General features: G+C 43.9%; 1 long non-coding RNA gene across 1 annotated transcript; it reads left to right on the forward strand.

The window, feature by feature from the left end:
• Positions 1-6233: 6233 nt before the first annotated feature.
• Positions 6234-13269, forward strand: LOC115082131. The gene is made up of 3 exons (XR_003854085.1): positions 6234-6653; positions 10678-10783; positions 13120-13269. It is a non-coding gene; the product is annotated as an uncharacterized LOC115082131 (long non-coding RNA).
• The last annotated feature ends 8158 nt before the right edge of the window (positions 13270-21427 follow it).

Genomic DNA, 21427 nt, shown 5'->3' on the forward strand with positions numbered 1-21427 from the left:
CCTAACATATAGTCATCATCTCTAACAAATTCCAGCCAGAGGATCTTAAGCTGCAATGTGGCTTGTAGATTTTCTAAACGTACACATAATAGTATTTCCACTTAAAGCCTGATGAATCATTGTTTCAATTTTAAATTGGATTCTTCAACAATTGGGAGCTAATGTAGAGCACCCATCTCAAAAAAGATATAGTTGCGATGGAGAAGGTACAGAGAAGGGCAACCAAAATGATAAAAGGAATGGAACAGCTCCCCTATGAGGAAAGACTAAAGAGGTTAGGGCTGTTCAGCTTGGAGAAGAGACGACTGAGGGGGGATATGATAGAGGTGTTTAAGATCATGAGAGGTTTTGAACGAGTAGATGTGAATCGATTATTTACACTTTTGGATAATAGAAGGACTAGGGGGCATTTAAGACTAATCGGAGAAAATTCTTTCACTCAACGCACAATTAAGCTCTGGAATTTGTTGCCAGAGGATGTGGTTATGCAGTTAGTATAGCTGGGTTCAAGAAAGGTTTGGATAAGTTCTTGGAGGAGAAGTCCATTAACTACTATTAATCAAGTTTACTTAGGGAATAGCCACTGCTATTAATTGCATCAGTAGCATGGGATCTTCTTGGTGTTTGGGTAATTGCCAGGTTCTTGTGGCCTGGTTTGGCTTCTGTTGGAAACAGGATGCTGGGCTTGATGGACCCTTGGTCTGACCCAGCATGGCAATTTCTTATGTTCATGCCAGGAAATTCATAATTAATTCAAGAAAGAGCGCTCTTATAAAATCTTTTGCACCTGTCCCTCCACTCTCCCCCCTTGTACTGTACAGTACTGTGGATATGGCAGGATATAATTTTAGTGCAGATCTCCACAATGCCACTTCTAATCTGTGCCCTGCTTTGGTGGAGAAGTGAATTAATCATAGTGCTAGAAAGTGCAAAAATTATAATTTTTTTTATTGGTTTGCATTTTCTAGATTTAAATTGTAATTTTATTAGCAAGTATTTTATTAGTAGAATTAATCCTCTTGCTTTGCCTATCGTTATAAACATGTCATATCCCCAATGGAGTTGGTTGGCAGGGTGTTGCCCTGCCCATATAGTGCAGATTATGTCTCAGCTAAAAAGGTCAGGAAGACCATTCTCAGCTCATAGCTCACCCTAGACTTGGATCTTAACCAAAGGGCCAAGAAGCCATCTGCCTCAAACAAAAGGCAAACAATATCCTGCAACCTTTTCTGAAAAAAAAGTCTTCCATCTGTTTTAAAAGGAATGATTTTCCACAAAATGCCTGAGACCTCCTGATGTACTATACTTTCTTTAGAATAAATCTAATAATTGTGATGACAAACCCCACCCTTGTGCTAGCTTTACAGTTCTTTGACTACCTGAGCTCTAGTATCACTTACTTGATGTTTGTGGGGTGGAAGAGGAGTACTGTTCCAACGATTATGAAGTATATATAGGAGGGGACACTAACATGGCTGCCTGTATAACATATGCAACCTTGGCGACCACAGGTTCAAATTCTTAAATGGCTGACTGAGACTTTCATTCTTCTTAAGTAGATATTGTAAGGAATCCTGCAGTGTTTCTTACTTGGGCCACATGGAGGGAGGCTCACAGTCAAGTCAGAAGACTGCTGTTAGCCAGCCTTGCCTAGGCCAGCCGATTAGGCTAGAACAGGGGCAGGCCATCAGGGTTTGAGACAGTAATACTAAGTTCATTTCTATGGTTCCTTAAATAATAATACTTTTGGAGCCAAAAGGGGTGTTCTAATTAGTGAGGTTTGGGTGGACCCTTGGACACTGTGGCAGCTGACCACGCCCACAGGGGGAAGTCCCGGGAGGGGCCACAGGTCAGGCTCAGCTCTGGACACACAGATTATATCTTTATTTAGAGAGTTTGAGAAGCCACCAGAGGTGGCAGTAGTGAGTAGAAGATGTAGCCCGGCTGGGCTTGTATTCCCCAGGGCGCTGGAACAGCGGTTTCTCCGGTAGCAGTGCTGTAGTGGAGAGAACTGAGATAGTGAGTACAATAGAACATTCATAGAGTCCCAAATATGGAGAAGCCCCGAGGTAGGGAGAGCTGGCCTTCTAGGAGCGAGTACCAGATCCCTGGGAGCAGAGAGACTCGTTGGCAAAGTACTCACACAGCGGTTCCACGTAGGAGATGGCACTGGCGCTGGAACGGAGGCAGGCCCTCGAGGAGCGAGTACCTGGTTCCAGGGAAACAGCTCTGAGGAGTGGATGATAGTAGTGCTCACTGATGGTGTCTGTAGCGAATTCCTCCAAGTAGAAGAGGAGTTAGATGCAGGCAGCAGGTCAGGGAACATGGACCCTCGAGGAGCGAGTTCCAGTTACCTGATAGCGACCTGAAAGAAGCAAAAGAGGCCCCTGAGGAGCGGGTACCTTGTAAGCAGAAAGAGTCCAATGGAAGTTGGAAGGCAGAGTAGCTGGGTACGGAGAGTGAATCCCATCCGTAAGAATCCCCCTTGCTAACTCAACAGCTAGCAATAAACAGTAGGCTTAAATATCCGGGCAGCGTGACATCATCACGGGGGGACGCCCCTGAGGAATGCACCAATGAGGAAATAAGAATGAGGGCCGCGCGTCGCGCGCGCCCTAAGGTACCTGTAGGACATGGCGGGAGGCAGCGCCCAAGCCGGTCCAGGGACGCCGGAGAAGATGGCAGGTGGACGCCGCGGCAGCCAGGCGTCCATGAAGAGCAGGAGGAGCTGCAGAAAAGGAAAGGTAGGCAGAGTGAAGCCGTCGGGAAGTGAAGGTCGCAACAAGGGGATAAGGGTACAGCGATATCTGAGGGAGGGTTGGTTTATGGGATGCTGTAGGGCACGTGAGCAGCATCCAACGAGTGCAGAAGCAAATCCCAGGCAGGAGACATTCCACATAGACAGTTTAGGAGAAAGGAGATCCCTAGTTCTTGGAAGCAGTTCTTCAAGATAGATCGAACCCTGGCAGGAGGACAGAAGTAAGGTCACTCGCTATGAGCTCAAGCAATGGGGGGGCACCTGGTTCTGATCTGTAGGGGTAAGATTTTCTGTAGGCCCAGAGAAAAGGAAAGGGGCTGAACCACAGAAAGGATGGCTAAGACAGCCAGAGAAGGGAAGCAGGCCCCAATTAGGAAGAGGGGAGTAGAGAGTGTCACTGGGGAGAAGAGGGCCCAAGAGGGCATCTGTTGAGCCTGGCTAATGACCAGGAAGACAGATTCACATGGATAACCTCTGGTAGTGGTGCTGGGTAGTAAGTTAGAGTATAGGCTATCTTTCCCTCAAGAGTGGGAAGAACACAGGACTTGTTGTGGAGCAGCACATCCCATATACTGTAAATGCTGAAGGACCACATGTTGATCAGAGGAACAGCAAATTCTGCATACAGGCCAACAATGGGGAATCCTCCATTATCAGAGTTGGAAATGTGAGAAGTTGAAACTCTGAGCTTGGGGTTGGTTCTCTGAAGGGTTTAAGAAAAAGGAGAATAATAATCTCAGGTGTTCCAAAGTCACAGTCATATCTTTTATCATCATGTTGCATCTTTCTGTTATTTCAGTACTGTTTCTTGCTTGAAAACTGATTTATATAAACTAACCAACTAAGCATTTTTTTTTATAAAGCTCCGTTTTTGAAGCTATTCAAAGACTGACTGCTTATTTTTTTCAGTCGTATAGGGAACAGAGCTGGAGTGCCCAAGCTGCCAAAGGAAAGGCACAGCAGTGGGGAGTTAGCAAGGGAGCAATAGATTATGAACCAGGGTTCAAATCTCACTACTACTCCTTGTGACCTTGGACAAGTTACCTGGTAGTAGAGGGAGTTTGTGTTGCTGTTATTGAGATAATATAAGAATATCTTTTTTGTATGGTGAGTTGTATGGGGATTGTTCTAGTTCTGCCTTATACCCATTGCTGAGGGTCGGAGGTGGGGGTAGAGTTAGCCTTGTGATTGTAATGTGTTCAGTGTGTCATGCATGTGGGAATTATCTATCAGGTGTGTCCCAACAGAAAAAAGGTTGAGAACCACTGTTCTAAATACTGTCCTTCTAGTTATAAACGAAACAAAAGGGTCAAATACTTTACACTTTTCCCTCACTACAAAATATCAAACCACTGCTTTCTCAGCACTGCTATATAATTACTATGTTACAGACTAAGGGTATGAGGCAAAGCTCCAGTCTATCTGCAACTGCTCTTCTCTTTGTGGTAGCAGCCATGTGGCTGGGGTAAGAACCTCACCTCATTGCTATGTCCTTCTGTCCTTACCTCGCTCTGCCTGTCTGAGGGTACACAAAAGACAACCTTTCTTTTATTCCTAATTAACAGGCCCTTATTCAGTAAGGAGAGGAAAACGCACATCCAACCTGCAGCACCTAATAGCACCCTCAACATGCAAATGCATAAGAACAATAGAACATGCCATATTGGGTCAGACCAAGGGTCCATCAAGCCCAGCATCCTGTTTCCAATAGTGGCCAATCCAGGCCATAAGAACCTGGCAAGTACCCAAAAACTAAGCCTATTCCATGTTACTGTTGCTAGTAATAGCATGTTGATGACCCTATTAGGTATGCTCGCGCGATATAGTAAGTAAAATGTGCAGCCAAGCCGCACATTTTACTTTAAGAAATTAGCACCTACCCAAAGGTAGGCGCTAGTTTCTGTCGGCACCGGGAAAGTGCACAGAAAAGCAGTAAAACTGCTTTTCTGTGCACCCTCCGACTTAATATCATGGCGATATTAAGTCGGAGGACCCGAAGAGTAAAAAAGTTAAAAAAAAAAGAAAAAAAAATTTTAAATGGGCTGGTGGCTGTCGGGCCGAAAACCGGATGCTCAATTTTGCCCGCGTCCGGTTTCCGAGCCCGTGGCTGTCAGCGGGCTCGAGAACTGACGCTGGCAAAATTGAGCGTCGGCTGTCAAACCCGCTGACAGCCGCTGCTCCGGGCTAAAAGGAGGCGCTATGGACGCGCTAGTGTCCCTGGCGCCTCCTTTTGCCTGTTTCTACCGCACCACCTAATTTAAATACTGAATTGCACGCGCCGGGAGAGCGGGCATTCATCAGCTTTCCCGCGGACTTTACTGAATCGGCCTGTAAATGAGTTTTGTAGCAATCAATCCCCTGCTCCTCATTGGCTCTGGTCCAAGATTGCACCCAAAGTTCTGATTCCAAGAGCTGTCATAGATCCATTCAACTCAAAATGTTCCTTCTGCCGAAATATCCATTTAATCCTAGCAATTGTAGCCAGGTCCACTTGGTGTCACTGCAGTTCAAGGGATAATACCACTGGCTTCCAGCCATGTCCCCCTCCTCCCTCCCTTGTAGTAGAGCCAGAGGGTAATTTAACAATTGTATGGGTGAGAAGGACTTCTGTAGGTTTCAAAGGAAAGCATTTGCATGGCTCCTCTCTATCTGACAAAAAAGTTACTGCCAAGTGATTCACAAGTCAACATTTGCCTCTACTGTTCTCCCCTGGCATTTTTATTCACCTTTGCTAAGCTTCTGGCTTACATAAATTTTGGATTATTGGATTCATCAGCTGTCTTGAAATATTGTTTCTGTTTATTTGTATGGTTTCATTGTTATTGATATTTTCTATTTCTTGCTTTTATTGTTGTATTAGGAGGCATGGTGATGTTTTTCAATTGCACTGCATACAGTCCAGCTTGTTGCAGTTTCCAGTTTAGATTTTGTCTGCATGTTTATATTTATACTTTATGGTCTATTTAGTCTGTATTTGGCAAGGGTCTGTCTATGCTCTGCATGCCTGACCGAGGTGAGGTATTCTGCTAGCTTGTAATTTCTGTGCGGGGATTTATAGCAGCCTGCCCCATGGAGCTAAGAAATGGGGAGCAACTGAATGGCATGGGATCTCCTTCACTGATCTGAGAGGCTGGAATGTAGTTCACAGGCAGGATTTAACATTTATGGAAATCAACATGTAAACCACCACCCCCGAGTGTCCAGTCTGGTCTGTGGAAAAGTTGGCAACCCTATTGAACGGGTGTCAAATGTTTCCTCTACATTTTACATTTGAAAAACGTGCAAGCTATTGCAGCCTGCATCAGATTTCGAGTTTCAGTTTTTCACGTTTTGTTTTCCTGTGTCTGATCGCCGATCCGCGGCAATACAGTGTTTTTACGGGGCCGGGAGATGGCGCCATTGCCCTGAGGGCTAAAGCCAGGGCCTGTTGGTAGTAGGAGAGGCGGCGTTGTCGTAGCTTTAGTGCCTGGTTTTCCCGCAGTTAAAAAGGAGTCGTCCCGTAAGAGTCGCCGCTAGCTGCAATTTTTTCAGCTAGTGGGAAGGGGGGCCGAGGGAAGAGAGAAAGCGAGTGAGAAGCGGCGCCGCCGCGGAAAGGAAGAACAAGCTCTGACGTGGCACGTGAGCGCCAGCAGGGGCTCTGACGCAGCCGCCGGCCCTCGCGCGCTCGTGCAGGCTCTTCGCCTGACGTCATCTCTCCGTCGTGCGCCCATCTCTGTGGTCACCGCCGGCAGGATATTTTGCGGGAGGGGAGCGAAGGAGGAGCAGCAGCAGCGGTCGGCGGCGCTGCGAGCCCCTGCTGTTTCATTCGCTTGCCAAGATGGAAGAGCTGCGCGTGCCGGTCGCCATAATCGCCTGCAACCTGGAGGAAGGCGTCTTCTCGGGTGGCGTGTGCAGGGTGAGGCTGGGGACCGGAGCCGGGGGGGACATGGACTAGGAACAGGAGCCTAGACTCGGCAGCCAGCGCCGCAGTTGCAACACAGGGGAGGGGGAGTGGGTGACTTACGGGAACATTGCTTTGATTGGGATCGGTTCGTGCGGGTGTTCAGGGCTGCCAGCCTCGGTGCATATATTTTCTCAGTAATATGTGCTGCTTGATTTCGAGATCCTGGTACTTGGAGGGGGGTGGCGTTATTTGCCTCCCGCTGCTGTTGGTATGTTTGGTCTGTATCTAACAAGTAAGCATTATTAATGCATTGATAGGCCGATACAATACATTGTGCTTAGCTGAACTAATAGCGCTCATCACATGCAAATGCATATTGACAAGGCTATTAGCTTTTTGTCCCAGATAAAAAAAAAAAAAAAGTGCCCAATCTGCACATTTTTACACTCAGAAATTAACACCTGCCCTAGAGCAGGCATTAACTTCTGAGCAGCCCAAAAAAAGCGTACAGAAAAGCAGAAAATACTGCTTTTCTGTATATCCTCTGAAAAGAGGTGAAAAAAATGTGCCGTGTCAGGATAGGAAAAAGGATGCTCAATTAATGAGTCCATTTTCCTAACTCATGGCTGTGCACAGGTTAGGAAAACAGACACTCCTAAAATTGAGCATCGGTTTCCTAACCTGTTGACAGCCACCTCTCCTGGGAATCTGCTTCATAGAGGTGCAAGGGATGCGCAATTGTCTTAGAGCCTCCTTTTTAGCATAACCCCTCATTTAAATATTGTATCGGGTGCATTAGGAAACTGAGCGCTCAACACTGAGCACCCATTTTCTGTGCATCTTTATTATATCAGCTTGAATGGTAGTAGAGTCAATTCAGTGTGGTTATATTTTGAATTGGGGGGGGGGGGTCTCTTCATTAGTGCAGTTGAATGTATGTGTAGGTGCTGGTTATAAAGCAACCATAGTTATATACGACCCTGTTCCATGCATGCAATTAGTTTGCCCCCTCCCAAAAAAAAGTTGGGTTACTGATTTTAATATTTTAAGTATACATGCACAGCCCCACCCCCATTTCCTGCAGCAGCATAAGGATACATTTGGTTGCAAAATTCCTGAATTTCTACTGAATTATATGGCACATTTGTATAGATTGATATTTTACCCATTTTAAATTATTTTACATAATATACTTTTATTTGATTTATATTCTGCCTTTCAGGCACTTTCTGTCTGAAAAGTATATATATATTTTTTTGTGGGGGATGAGAGGGGGAATTAAATATGGAGGGAAGATTTGGGATAGGGTGGAGGAGAAGCAGAATGAGGGAGAACATGGGGAACATCCTGGGAGAGAAACAAGATTAGGGAGGTTCAGGGATTTTAGGGAGCATACAGTTACACCCCCCCCCCTTCCCTCTCTGAAACCAGGCTTCTTTCGGTGCCTTCAAGCACCCATCCCAGGTGCCCGCACACACCCTGGTACCCAGCACCTCCTTCACACAACCATCCTCCCTTCAATCTGAGTGCAGGAGGAGGAGAGCAGAATGGCTTGTCACCTGCCTTCCCACCACCTGGAGCCTGAATGCTGCTTTGATCCACACAGAATAGTGCACTGCTGCACATTCAAAACCGCAGTTAGGCTCCAGGTAAAGGAGGAAGAAGTGGCCTGATATGCTATTATAGTTATCCTTCTTTCTGCTACCCAGTTGGGGGGGGGGGGGGGAATTGGCCTGGGAAGTGAGCTAAATGCACAGCTTCACAGATTCTGCCTCCTCCGTTCAGTTCCTCTCTAGACTCATGTTCTCGCATGGCAATTCTGTGGGGACCAGCAAATTCAGGGAAGGGGCAGATTTTGTGGCCCTTCACACAGCATCATAGGATGCTGATTATATGACATTAGAAATTTATTTTTAGATATACTGTTATCATATTTTCTGTAAATGTACTATTTTGGATAATTCTTTGGCTCAGAACATTATTTAAGAGAAAGTAACAAAATCAATCAGTTAAAAAAAAAAAAAAGCTGAATTTAAAGAGCAGCTGGAAAACTAAGACTACAAATGCTCATAGTCTGGGCAACAAAATCCTAGACTTGCTGGCCCTAATGATGGAGGTGGACTTGGACATTGTTGCTGTTACGGAGACATGGTTCACTGAGACTCATTCAGCATATAGTTAAGCTCTGGAATTCATTGCCAGAGGATGTGGTTACAGCAGTTAGTGTAACTGGGTTTAAAAAAGGCTTGGATAAGTTCCTAGAGGAAAAATTAATTAATAAGCATTAGTAGCTTGAGTTTTATTTAATGCTTGGGTTCTTGCCAGGTACTTGTGATTTGGATTGGCCACTGTTGGAAACAGGATACTGGGCTTGATGGACCCTTGGTCTGACCCAGTATGGCATATCTTATGTTCTTATTATAAAATATACCTGATGTAAATCTGTGAGCGATCATACGAGTCTCTATACTGCGGCACACAGTTGTTTGAGAACATACAGAAGTAAAACATTAGGATGTATGATTTACATATACAGTTGAACAGGCTTGATGTATTTGATCTCAGGCATGGTCTGTTGCGCGTAGTCCATTAAGTCTGGTAGGAGAGCCAGGTTTTCACCGGCTCCCTGAAGTGGAGGTAATCTTGATTTAAGTGTAGCTCTTCTGGGAGCGAGTTCTAGAGGGTGGAGTCTGCCTAAAGCGCCAAGTGTACATTCTTCTTTAGTATCTAAACACAGTGCTTTTATCATTATCTTGGTCCTTGGAGAAAACAGTACTTAGAAATCCAATAAATTGAATTGAAAATTCATTTACGGCTTCTATTTTCAGGTTGGGTGCAAAATCACTGATTTAAGAAAAATGCTTTTCAGGAGGTTGTTTTGTGTTTTCTTTTTTTGCATACACCTCATTTTGGCATGGAGTGCTGACGTTTCCAAACCATTTTCACCCATTGAAACCACCTTAGTCCAGGCTGATGGATTGGAAGCCCCCTTGGAGATTGGCAAATACTAATCATAATTACCCATACAATTAATTGTCGTCTTAGACCCAAGTGCACCATCTCTGCAGCACACTAGCCTCAGTCGGCTGCAGGCCTCGGCATTTGTCTTCTTTGCCACAGCATAGCTGTCGATCAGGAAGTCCATGTAATGCTTCTGAAATTTTAATGTTCACATTATTATTTTTGAGATGAAGGAAAATGTTTTCTTGGCCTTTTCATCCTCATGGGTTTTTTTTTCTTTGGTTTTGTAGAATATCTGAGGCTTCTCCTTCAGACCTATGCAAGGCACTTGGTGTATAATATAGGAGCATATGAGCTTCTGTGAGCAGCTGCAGAGTCTGTCCAAGACCCAGACCTTGAACTGCTGTAGCAGTGAAAGAGCAGCCTCTTGTAGTTGTTGCTGTCAAGGTATTTTGTAGTGGGTCAGAACAACTGCTTCCCCCCAATTCCCTTCTTTCTGTAAGGATATATAGTCCCATGAAATACTCCTTGTGGAGTGGGGAGTATTTCAGTTAAAGTGTGACTTTAATTTCTTATTAGCTACCCAGTATATTATTACTTACTGCTAAACAGGTGGATGGGCTCGTCTTGATTTTTCTGTCGTGCTATATATGATCACACACAGCCTAAAAAGAGGTAGAAAATTTAAAGGTCATATGTTGTAATGCACAGAACACACACAGTCTAGAAGTAAGTTTATTTTGAGCTAATTTGATTAAATACATGTCAAGTACATATATCCCAGATCTCTATGATGGTGACACCTTCATAGGGAGATGGGTACTCTTCTAATCATGTCATGCACCTCCAAAAACTTTCACTTTTAGAGGCTTCAGTGGCATCAGCCTAATGCTTACAACTATTGAAAGTACATATACACAGAGAATGAATTCAATGTTTCAACTGACTACCCAAATTCTGTCGTTTTTTTCACCGCAAAGATAGGTAATTCAGTCATAGATGATAACATATGCCAGTGTTTAATACATACATGAAACTTTTCAAACTTCTATATATTTGCCTGTTCGGTTTTTAGATAAACAGATTGAAAACATGAAGTATACGCTATGACAATGAAGAATGTAGATGAGACTGATATCTTGAAGTAAAAGCCTTTCGTGATTATGAGTTGAGATTGGAAGGTTAGTACAGGTGATTTAAAAGAGTGATGTTTTGGAAATTAAAAGTTGCTATGGCGGTTAATTTTATGTTTGGGGGGGGGGTAGGTGTGGAGAGAGGACACCTTGGATATTATTAGATTGGCGAGTCCCTGAGGAAGCCCCGGGTAGGGGGTGAAACAAAGATCTTTGTCAGTCCAGGAGGAACATGATTGTTCTTCATGAAGGAGACTAGAAGTCTCTTCTAAACTTTTAAGAAAAATTTAAAAACATGGCTCTTTAAAAAAAGCCTTCACTAAAGAGTCTGGAGGGTAGAGAATGAAAGTACACAAACGCAGATGAGAGATTTTATTCAATCCTACATTTTAAGAAGTAATATCTCAAAGAGATAGTAACTCAATAATATACCTGGACTAGACCAACCTTGCTCAAATATTGATTTTATTTATGAAATTGTAACCGAACTTTATTGGCACCTGTTAGAATGTACGATTACCTTAGTCTATGTGCCTATTTGTAAACTGTTGCGATGGTGTATAACTTAGCGACAGTATAGAAAAGTTTTTAAATAAATAAACTTCTGATTTGGGGAACCTGGATAAGAATTTCAGATTGACTCATAAGTGGGGAGCGGATATAGAATACAATCGCTACTGACCTTAGTTGTTATAAGACGTTGAAGAACATATTTGTATAAATTAAAAAGTGTATTTTTGGTCACTATGTTTACAGGTGCTATAGGTTTTAAAGTGGTATGAATGTGAGAGTTTGGATGTAGCTTGTGATTAGATAGGATGTTCTAGATTTTGCGATATTAGTTTATACATATATTGTATTTAAAGATTGGATGTGCAATTCATTCTCTGTGTATTTGTACTTACTAGATGATCATTTTATAACATCCCTGTGTGCTTTTTACAACTATTGAAAGCCACAAAATTGTTCTCATTAGTGACTCAGCAAGAAGAGTACAGTTTTGTGCATGTACTGTGCTAAATCTGAAAGCAAAAGCATTGAGATGTCTGCATTAAGAAAGACAGGAGCCATAGAGACTGAAACAAAGCAACTACAGTTGTAATCTGTCCTTGATATCCTTTGTCTGATCTCTTGGATCTCCAATCTTTGCTTTGTTTTTGGCTATTGCCTATGGTGGGTCTGAAGTTAACATTTTTTACCCAATGAACCATCTTTTAAAAATAGTCATATTGGAATGCATTTAAAATTGTTTTGCTAACAATGCTCCCCCTGCCTGAACATCTCGTCTTTACTACTCTCTGTACACTTATCCTTGATCAGATACTCTCTCTGGTTAAATGCCAGTATTTTTTCTAGTTTTATTTTGCAGTTATGATTTCTTGAGGTCCATATTCAAAAGCATTTGGCTGCTAGCTCAGAAGTTAGCCAGCTAATATATCTGACTATAAATTCTAGCTGGTTAATAAGTTGGGTGGCTAAAATTTAGCTGGATAAATTAGGGGTGTAACTGGGAGGAGTTGTTAGCTGGCTGGATGACTTAGCTGATGAAGTCTGGTCACAGAGCTGTCCTAGGGGCCGATGCAATACAGTGCGCTCAGTCGGATGCGGGTTAAATAGGTGCTAATCCACCCCCTAATGCAATAAGGGGATTAGCGCCTAATTAACGTACGTCTGACGCGGAGTGAATGAGCCTCATTCGCATGCATTTGCATGTGATGAGAGCTATTTCTCATTCACTCTGCATGCAATAAAATAAATGTGCGTCTCAGACACACATTTATCGCTCAGATATTAACGCCTGCCTGGAGCAGGCGTTAATAGCTGAGCACATGTAAAAAGTACAAAAAAGCAGAAAAAACAGCTTTTCTGTACTTCAATAAAAAAAACCAAAAAAAAAAAAACCTCTGCAGACCGAGTTATGAAGACTGATGCCGAGTTTACTGGCATCTGTCGTGGGGTCGTGTTAGCAAGGAGGTGCTAAAGTCGTGCAAGCGACCCTAGCACCTCCTTCCTAGCGCGACCCCCCTAAATTTGGATATTGCATGGCGCCCCCCTTGCAGGCGCTGAAAAGTCATCGCCCGCTTTCCGTGAAAATTATTGCATCGACCCCCTAGTTAGCCAGCTAACTTTGCTAGCCGGACTGTGTCTAAATATGGATCTCCTTGTGTCTTTCTTTATATCACTTCCCCTTAATCTTTAAGATTTCTTTCCTGTTTTCCAATGCTTTGTTGCAGTCTCGGACTGCATTCTGACTTTCCCTTTCTCCTCTCCCTCAGAAAAATCCTTGTTTTAGAGTGGGAGTTTGGATTTCAATCAATGGTCAAAATTTATTGACCCATCTCTAAGTTGAATGTGGAATATTGGGTCTCCGTTTTCTTCCACAGCTCTCAGATACAGATGACATTAATGTTAGTGATATCAAATACCTCCGTGGAAACTGAGAAAATATTGAAGGATCTGGGTAAATTGGTGGCATGAGAAGTAAACTGGCCAATGTCATTCAGTGCTGACAAGCACATGGAAAACTGGTAGGTAGAAGCAATTTATAACTTGGGTGAGAAAACTTAAGAACATGTTTCAGAATTCCAGTAAAAAAATTGAGCTAAAAATGACTGGCAGGATTTCAAAGGTCTTTGGGCTAATTAGCCACAGGGAAAAGAAGATGGCGAAAACTGTGTAAGGCCTTGAGAGAACCTCAGCAGCATGGAGTACAATTTTGGATCTTTCTCCATTGCTATTAATCTGTGTGGTCCTGGGCTCTCTTCTCTCTGCACTTATTCCCTTGTTGCTCTGATTGCCACCTCCAAGGTTTTTCAGTGCCATCTTTATGCCAGTGGTTCCCAGATTTACTTCTGCACCAGAGCTTCCACCCAAAATCCAGTCTCATATCTTGGTCTGCTTGTCCGATATCACTGCCTGAGTCTCCAAGGCATGCAGACTTCTCTAATGCATATTCTGAAAATCTGATAGGCAGTGGGGTCCCTCGGGACAGGTTTGGGAAGCCCTGTACTAGGGCCGGGCCTGTATGGAGGAGATGCCGTCGATATCGGGTGCCCGGCCTAGGCTGCAAAGCTGAAGCCACGGCTGTTGTCAGGGGCCTGGTAGAGATGTTGAGTTCCAGAGCTGCTCCCATTACTAGGTCCTTTATTACTGTGCCTGGGGGGAGTTGAAAAAGCAGGGAGAAGTGGAAATAGTGCCTGGGAGGAGAGAACAACACCCCCCACCAATGTAAAAATACAGAAAAAACACAAATACAAAATCTAAATTAAAAATAGACAAAAGAATAAAGAGCAAAATACGGGGGTGGGGGAAATCCTTCCAAAATAGCAAGCTAAATAACGCTCGTCCCTTTAAAGAACAAAAAAAGGCCAAAAAAGGAAACCATTCCCTAGCTCCTAAAATTTGACTGGCATGTTAAGTGTTGCATACATTTTTCCACCCTTGCTTATCAACACCCTCCTCAGTTCCTGCTTAATTACTGCAGCCTACTCCTCTCAGGTCTCCCACTGAGCCATATATTTCCATTGTAATTGAAGCAAAATCTAACTCCAATGTTTGCTTCTCCAAGGCTTTTATTTGATGAGTTTTATATACCGTCATTTGGTAGAGCCATCATAACGGTTTGACCATGTAACCCTTCTTAAGTCACTACATTGGTTTCCGATCCACTTCTGCATACAGTTTACGCTTGCCCTACTCGCCAGAAGCACCTTCACTTTAAAGCTCCTCATGACCTTGACTCGGACACTAAATGAAATCATTGTGAAAACTGGAAGATGCAATAAATTAGTTTGACAGACTAAAGAATAACAAATCACCGAGCCCGGAGGGTATTCACCCCAGAGTTCTGAAGGAGCTCAAACATGAAATAACAGACCTGCTTCTGGTGACTTGCAACCTGTCATTTAAAACAGCTACAGTACTTGAAGACTGGAGAGCAGCCAGTGTGATGCCAAGTTTAAAAAAAACAACAAAAAAAACCCCCACAAGGGTGATCCAGGAAACTATAGACCTGTGAGCCTAAAGATGGTAACTTTCATACCAGTGCGTGGGTGCATATATGTGCAAGCATGCTGGTGCATCCCAAGATACGTGGTCACTTTATAACGCATGCGTGCGTGTGCATGTTATAAAATAGCCTGGCTGTGCACCAGATCTTGTGGACGTGTGCACAGGCGCATAAATCCCGTTTCTGCTCCAAGTCAGGGAATTTTAAGAGGCATGCGTCCATGCCATTGCCAGCTTAACTAGTTCACCACCAGTTTGCCCACTTAACAGCTAGGTCCTCCAAACCCCTCCCTCATTTACTCGAGTCCCTTTAAACCCCTCAGAAATGGCTCAATAGTTTTATTTTGTTACTTACACATCCTCCATAGCAGAAATAAAGTTACCCGGCAGGGCACCTCAGCGTGTTCCGGGACTCATAAGAATTTACATGCACATCTCTTGGCCAGGCCCTGAAACGCCCTTGGCCTGCCCCTTTTTGAAAACTTTTCAGATGTGCGCGAGGCGGGTTTTACGAGTGTATCTGGGCGTGCGTAAGCTCAACTTATTTGCATATCCCTAATTGATGCATGTGCTGGGCTTTTAAAATTCACCTTAAATGTGAGTGCTGGGCAAAACTGTAGAAAAACTAAATTACTGATCCCAGAGATAGATGTGGGAAAGTCAACATGGTTTTTGCAAAGAAGTCTTGCGAATTTACTAGATTTTGTTGAAGGTATGGGTGAAGATGAGCTGGTTGATATAATGTATTTGGATTTTCAGAAGGCATTTGACAAAGTCCTTCAGGAGAGACTATTCAGGAAATTCGGAGGTCATGGTTTTGGAAGTAGTGTCTTACAGTGGATTGGTAACTGATTAAAACAGAGGAAACAGGCTAGGACTAAATGGTCAATTTTTCCAATGGAGAAAGACCATTAGTGGAGTGTCCTGGGATCTGTGCTGTCTAGCATATTCATAAATGATTTGGAGACAGGAACAATGGTCGAGGGATCCACGAGGATAAAAATGGTGATCTCTCGGTATAAGCCATATGACTGTTCCATTGCACGCATTCCACACGGGGGAGCTGCAAGCACACTTTCTTCCTAAACTCTTTCCCCATTGCCAAATGGTATAAACCTGACTAAAGCTACTAGGGTACAAACCGGATCCCCACAGATAGGACACAGCCAATGTGCTCGAAAATATTCATGTCAAGAACTGTCAGATGCCTTAAGATGTTTCTTAGCAGTTTATATTTGTAAACTGCTCAGGAGCTGGTTTCACAATTGAGGACTAGCAATCATTAACAGTGCTTGCTCTTGTCTCTCACAGCTGAGTAGCTTGAGGGGAAGAAATTGCCAATCAGTTGTGACCCTCGGTTCTTAGTATACATGCTGGCTTTTAAATCTTTAGCAACATGCTAAAAAAAAAAGGCAGGAGCTTCTCTGTCTAAGGCTTCATGGATTAAGACCAAGAGCGTAAATCTTGCTTGCCATTGAATATGCAGCCAGTATAAGGATGCAAAAAATATCTTGGTAATACGGAAGCATTCTGAACTCGTAATGCTTTTAAAGTAGAAGCAAGTAACCCCCAAACACGGGAATTAAAATAGTCTAACACAGCAAACAAAGCTTTAAAAGTGCAGAATTTGCTAAGGACATTGACAGTGATGAAGCAATAATCACGCCTAAATTACAGGTTGATTTTGATATTGAGATTGACCATTCATCGAACTGTAACGCTGAGGGAACCTTTCTACGAGTGACTCCAGGGGTGATACAGTTCTGTATTATTCTATCCTTTTTGCTAAAGGTGGTCTCAGATTTTCACTTGAATCAATCAATTTCCCAGTCGTCTCTGGGCAGGGAGAGAGATGTGGATGAATATCTCCTGTTATGGTCCTTGGATGTCAAGAGGCATATCTTGAGTATTTAGAGGTTTCTGAACCTCTCAGGAAGACTGATCGGCTGTTTATACTCCATGGTTCGAGGTAAACAGGGTGAGCCGGTGTTGTGGGCAACAATAACCCGCTGGATTAAGGAAATAATCACGGCTGCGTATGTGGATGCTGAGCAGCCCGTTGCCTAGTCAGGTTAGGGCTCATTCCACTAGGGCTCAGGCAGTGTCATGGGCAGAGATTAGATTGCTCTCTCCCGTCGAGATTTGCTGAGCTGTGACGTGGTCCTCCTTACACACCTTTTCCAGGCATTACTGACTGGTTGTGCAGGCCTGGGAGGATGCGGCCTTCGCACGTGTGGTATTGATCAGACCGTAGGCAGCCTCCCGCCCTGTTCGGGAGTAGCTTTGGTACATCCCGCTGGTCATGGATCCACCTATCTGAATGCTAAGAGAGGAGAAATTACTATTTACCTGATAATTTTCTTTTCTTTAATGAAGGTAAGTGGATCCACCTTCCTGCCCTCAGCTGCCAAATGACTGTGGTATTGTCTTCCTGCATGTTACAGGGGTTACTGGTTAAGTGTCAATCCAGCCCCTAAACTAGTATTACGCTCCTTGTCTGAGCTCAGTGGTTTCCTGTTAGCTGAGTGCTGGAATGGTTGTCTGTTAATAATCAAGATTTGTCAGTTTGTCCACAGTTGGCTTTTGCAGAGAATACTGATGGGCTGATGTCAATACAGGGATGTGTGTGTGTATATATAGCATGACGTCACCTTTGCTCCATCTCCATCTGCTGGTAGAGGTGTATAACCCACTGGTTGTGGATCCATCTATCTTCATTAAAGGAAATTATCAGGTAAGTAGCAATTTCTCCTGCTGTGTTTTGTTTTATGTTGCTGTATACTGTCTTGGCTATTTTGGTTTTATATTGGTTGTCTTTATGTGAAATATTGTATATTTGTTTTAGGTATTAGCTGCTAAGAACAAGTATTTTTAGGACTGGTGGGTTAGAAGTGTAGGAAATAAATCATGAGTTATAAGTGTAGGAAATAAATCATGAGTTATGAGGAATGTATTTAGCAGTAGGTAACCTGGCCTTTCATCAAAACCCATTGTAGAACCTCTTGCTAGTGAATCTCTGTAATACTTCTGACAAGCACTGTGACATGTAATTAGAACAATGGGTCTTCATCTTATTTAGATGTAACCCACAAAACCTTTAAATAAATTCTATCTTGGATGTATCACACACAAAATTGACTTTGGCTTCACCTAGGAGCATCTTCAGTCCTTTTAAGTAAACACTGTGCATCATTTCTTATGTGACTTCCGATTTAGAATAGAAATTCATTGCTGTGTGCATTTATGCTTTTGCTTAGTAAAAGCTTTACAATTCCCGGATGGTTTTCAGAATTAGGCTTTCAGTTGGTTGGAAAACTTTTTTTTGATGGAGGGGTTTTGTAGACATCCTTTGCATAACAGAGACCTGGGCCTTAGGATGCGGACACTCCCCGAGCTACATTAAATCTATCCATAAGCCTTTTTAAAATTTTTTTTTTCCCCCTGCCCTTTTTCCTGCTAGTTCTTGGGAGCCTTTCAGTGCCCGCCTCTTTGTCAAAAATGATACTGTCTTCGCTTTATGACCCCATTTTTTCCTTTGAGCACATTCCCCACACGTCTGAACCCCTGCAGACAGAAGGGAGCTGGAACCTAGGTCTAGTGGTAGAGCACTAAAGGATCTCTTCTCTTTTGAGGTGCCCGCTGTGCTGTGGATGTCTGCTGCTGATTTTTGAGTTGGTACTGGTATACAAACCATGGGCCTCATTTACTAAGCATTTTTTTTCCCCATAAACACAGAATGGGGAGAAAAGCCTTAGTAAATCAGGCCCCGTGTTACCCTTTCACCAGTAGTAGTCTTATCAATGGGGGGGGGGGGGGGGGGGGGGGGGGGTGAGAGCCTTAGGAGACTGCACAGTCTCTAGGCGCAGTTTCCAGCTGGTAGCAAATTTATGGGCAGAGCATAGCGTTTCCAAGCGAAGAATACTCCTGGGATCCCACTGGAAACTGAGCAATGTTTCCCTGGTCTCAAAAACATGGAAAGTTTAGACTAAGGAAACATCCAGCGCTGTTAATTTATTTTGAAGTTCTGTGCAGTTTTTTTTGGTTAATCAGATTCCATTCTGCATTTTCCACAGTATTTCAGTCATTGCCCTCACTCAGCATAGGGGTTTTTTGTTTATCTTTTTTTTTCTCTTGTGCTCGTATAACAGGACCTTTAAAGTTGAATTTAAGAGGAATGGTATTGGGGATCTGGGTAGAAACCATATTGTGGGCATTTTCTGGGAGAAGACAGATCACTGTGTGTTTGCCATTGTTGAGCTGTTGGGGGGGGGGGGGGGGGGGGGGGTCTTTCCTTTGCTGGCATCATGTTAGAAGGTTTGCAGGGAAGGAGGAGACCTGGCATGGCTGGGTAATATTGTCTTTAGACCCGGGCATGCAAAATCTTCAAGGTTTTGAACTGAAGACGCCGCTGACTTGCCGTCCTCTTGCACAGACACAGGAGAAGCATCGAGTTCAGAGCTGTCCCAGCCCTTGCCACAAGGAGGAAACCTAAGCACTCAGAATGACTAAGGAGCCTGGGTATGGATTCGGGTCAGATTAATTTAACAGTCCTAGCTCATAAATCCTGTAAACTTGCACTTTAGAATAAACTAAAGATCCCAGATTTGATTTTTTTTTTCTTTCTCTACCTTAAACTGCAATAATGTTGCCTTCCCACGTCCTGGAATACCTATGCATTTAGTGCATTTGTCCTTCTGCTTAGTAAAAGCTTTACAATACCCAGATGGTTTGGAGAACTTGCAGGCAGCTGCTGTGTCAGCATAATAGGATGTGAGCCATTAGGTGCTTTACGTTCAGTGTTGCATCCCTATTTCTGTGGTGCTTTTATAGGGTTCTGTCAGCAGTGTACCGTGTTTTCCTACATACCCCAGTACTCTCGATTCCCTATTTACCTTAAGAAATGTGATGAAGGATCTTTGTAGAATAAGGATTATAGGTGGGGCCCCGGTAGCCCACGATGTTGTGGTAAGGGCTGCAAAATTGGGCCCTTGCTGCTGTTATGCGAAAAAAATTACCTAGCAGCATACAAAGGAGATAGGCAGTTCTTTCTTATTCACCTTTATTACCTGCATGGGGAGTGAGTAGAGTATCAACTCCAAATTGACATGGCATATGCAGGTTTTTTAAAATACCTTCTTATCAAGGTAAGCAATTAAGATAAACAATTTTAATGAAAGTTGAAAGGGTGAAGATGCCGTGCAGACAATGCGCACGTCCCTAAACCTCCTCTGGAAAAACTAAATTAACCTTAAAATCTTGAGAGCGAATAGGTTCATTGGAAGTGTTTGATACATTTGCTGTTATCTCCTACCAGGCTCCCACTGTCTTTCAGGCCCCACAGTTTGCAAAAGTTGAAACAATACATTTTATCCTGACATTCTTTATTAAAAAGGATGGGACCATTTTAACCATTTCACCGCAGATTTGGCCAAGCCTAGCCAAATTGCCATGGGAAATTTGGGATCTTCTTTTAAAAAAACATGTATTGGTGATAGTCCCCCTACCCAAATTGTCCTAATTACAGATGCATCCACCCTGGGGTGGGGAGCTCATGTAGATGGGCTCAGCACTCAGGGTCTCTGGTCTGCCCAGGAACACTCCTGTCAAGCCCATAGCGCGTGCCTGATCCTTTGGGCGATCAGGAACGCGCTATGGGCTTTCAGAGATCGACTGTTCAACAAAGTTGTCCTGATCCACACCAACAACTAAGTAGCTATGTGGTATGTCAACAAGCAGGGAGGCACGGGATCATAACTCCTGTGTCAGGAAGCGGTCCAGATTTGGTCTTGGGCCCTTTCCTGAGGGATGGTACTCAGGTCCATGTACCTGGCCGGGATGGAGAATGTGGTAGTGGACAGGCTGAGTCGAGCCTTCAGACCCCACGACTGGTCCTTGGTCCAGGTGGTAGTAAATCGGGTATTCCACCTCTGGGGAAGCCCGGACATAGATCTGTTCGTGTCCCCCCTGCAACAGAAAGGTACCTCTGTGTTCTGTTCCCTGTACAGGTCAGATGGCAAACCAGCCTCTGACACCCTCGTCTGTCATTAGGGCAAAGGTCTTCTGTATGCATATCCTCAGATTCCCTTAGTGGCTAGACTCTCTTAAAGCTTCGTGAGGACAGGGGGGACTATGACTCTCATAGCCCCTCATTAGCTAAGACAGGTCTGGTTTCCTCTCCTACAGGAGTTGTCCATCCAAAGAACGATCAATCTGGGAACTTCTCCAGATCTCATCAAGTAAGATCAAGGCAGCTGTGGCTTCCCAACTTCCAGGCCTTGTTGCTCACAGCCTGGATGTTGAGAGGTTAATTCTGCAGCTACTTGATCTTTCAGAGGATGTGTCTTTGGGTCCTGGTGACTTCCAGAAAACCTTCCACTAGGAAGTCCTATGGACTGAAGTGGGGCAGGTTTTCTGTGTGGTATGAGCCGAAGGCCCTTGATCCGTTCTGCTGCCTCATACAAAAACTGCTTGACTACCTCCTATACCTATCGGAGTTGGGTTTGAAAACCAGCCTCATTAGGGTTCATCTCGGTGCAACTGGTGCATACCACCAAGGTGTAGAAGGTAGGCCCATCTCTGTACAGCCTATAGTTGTATGCTTCATGCAGGGCCTACTTTAATTAAAGCCTCCCCTAAGGCCTCCTGCTGTGTCTTGGGAACTCAACATGGTCTTAGCTGAGCTGA

The sequence above is a fragment of the Rhinatrema bivittatum genome, unplaced genomic scaffold, assembly GCF_901001135.1.
Source record: "Rhinatrema bivittatum unplaced genomic scaffold, aRhiBiv1.1, whole genome shotgun sequence".
NCBI lineage: Eukaryota > Metazoa > Chordata > Amphibia > Gymnophiona > Rhinatrematidae > Rhinatrema > Rhinatrema bivittatum.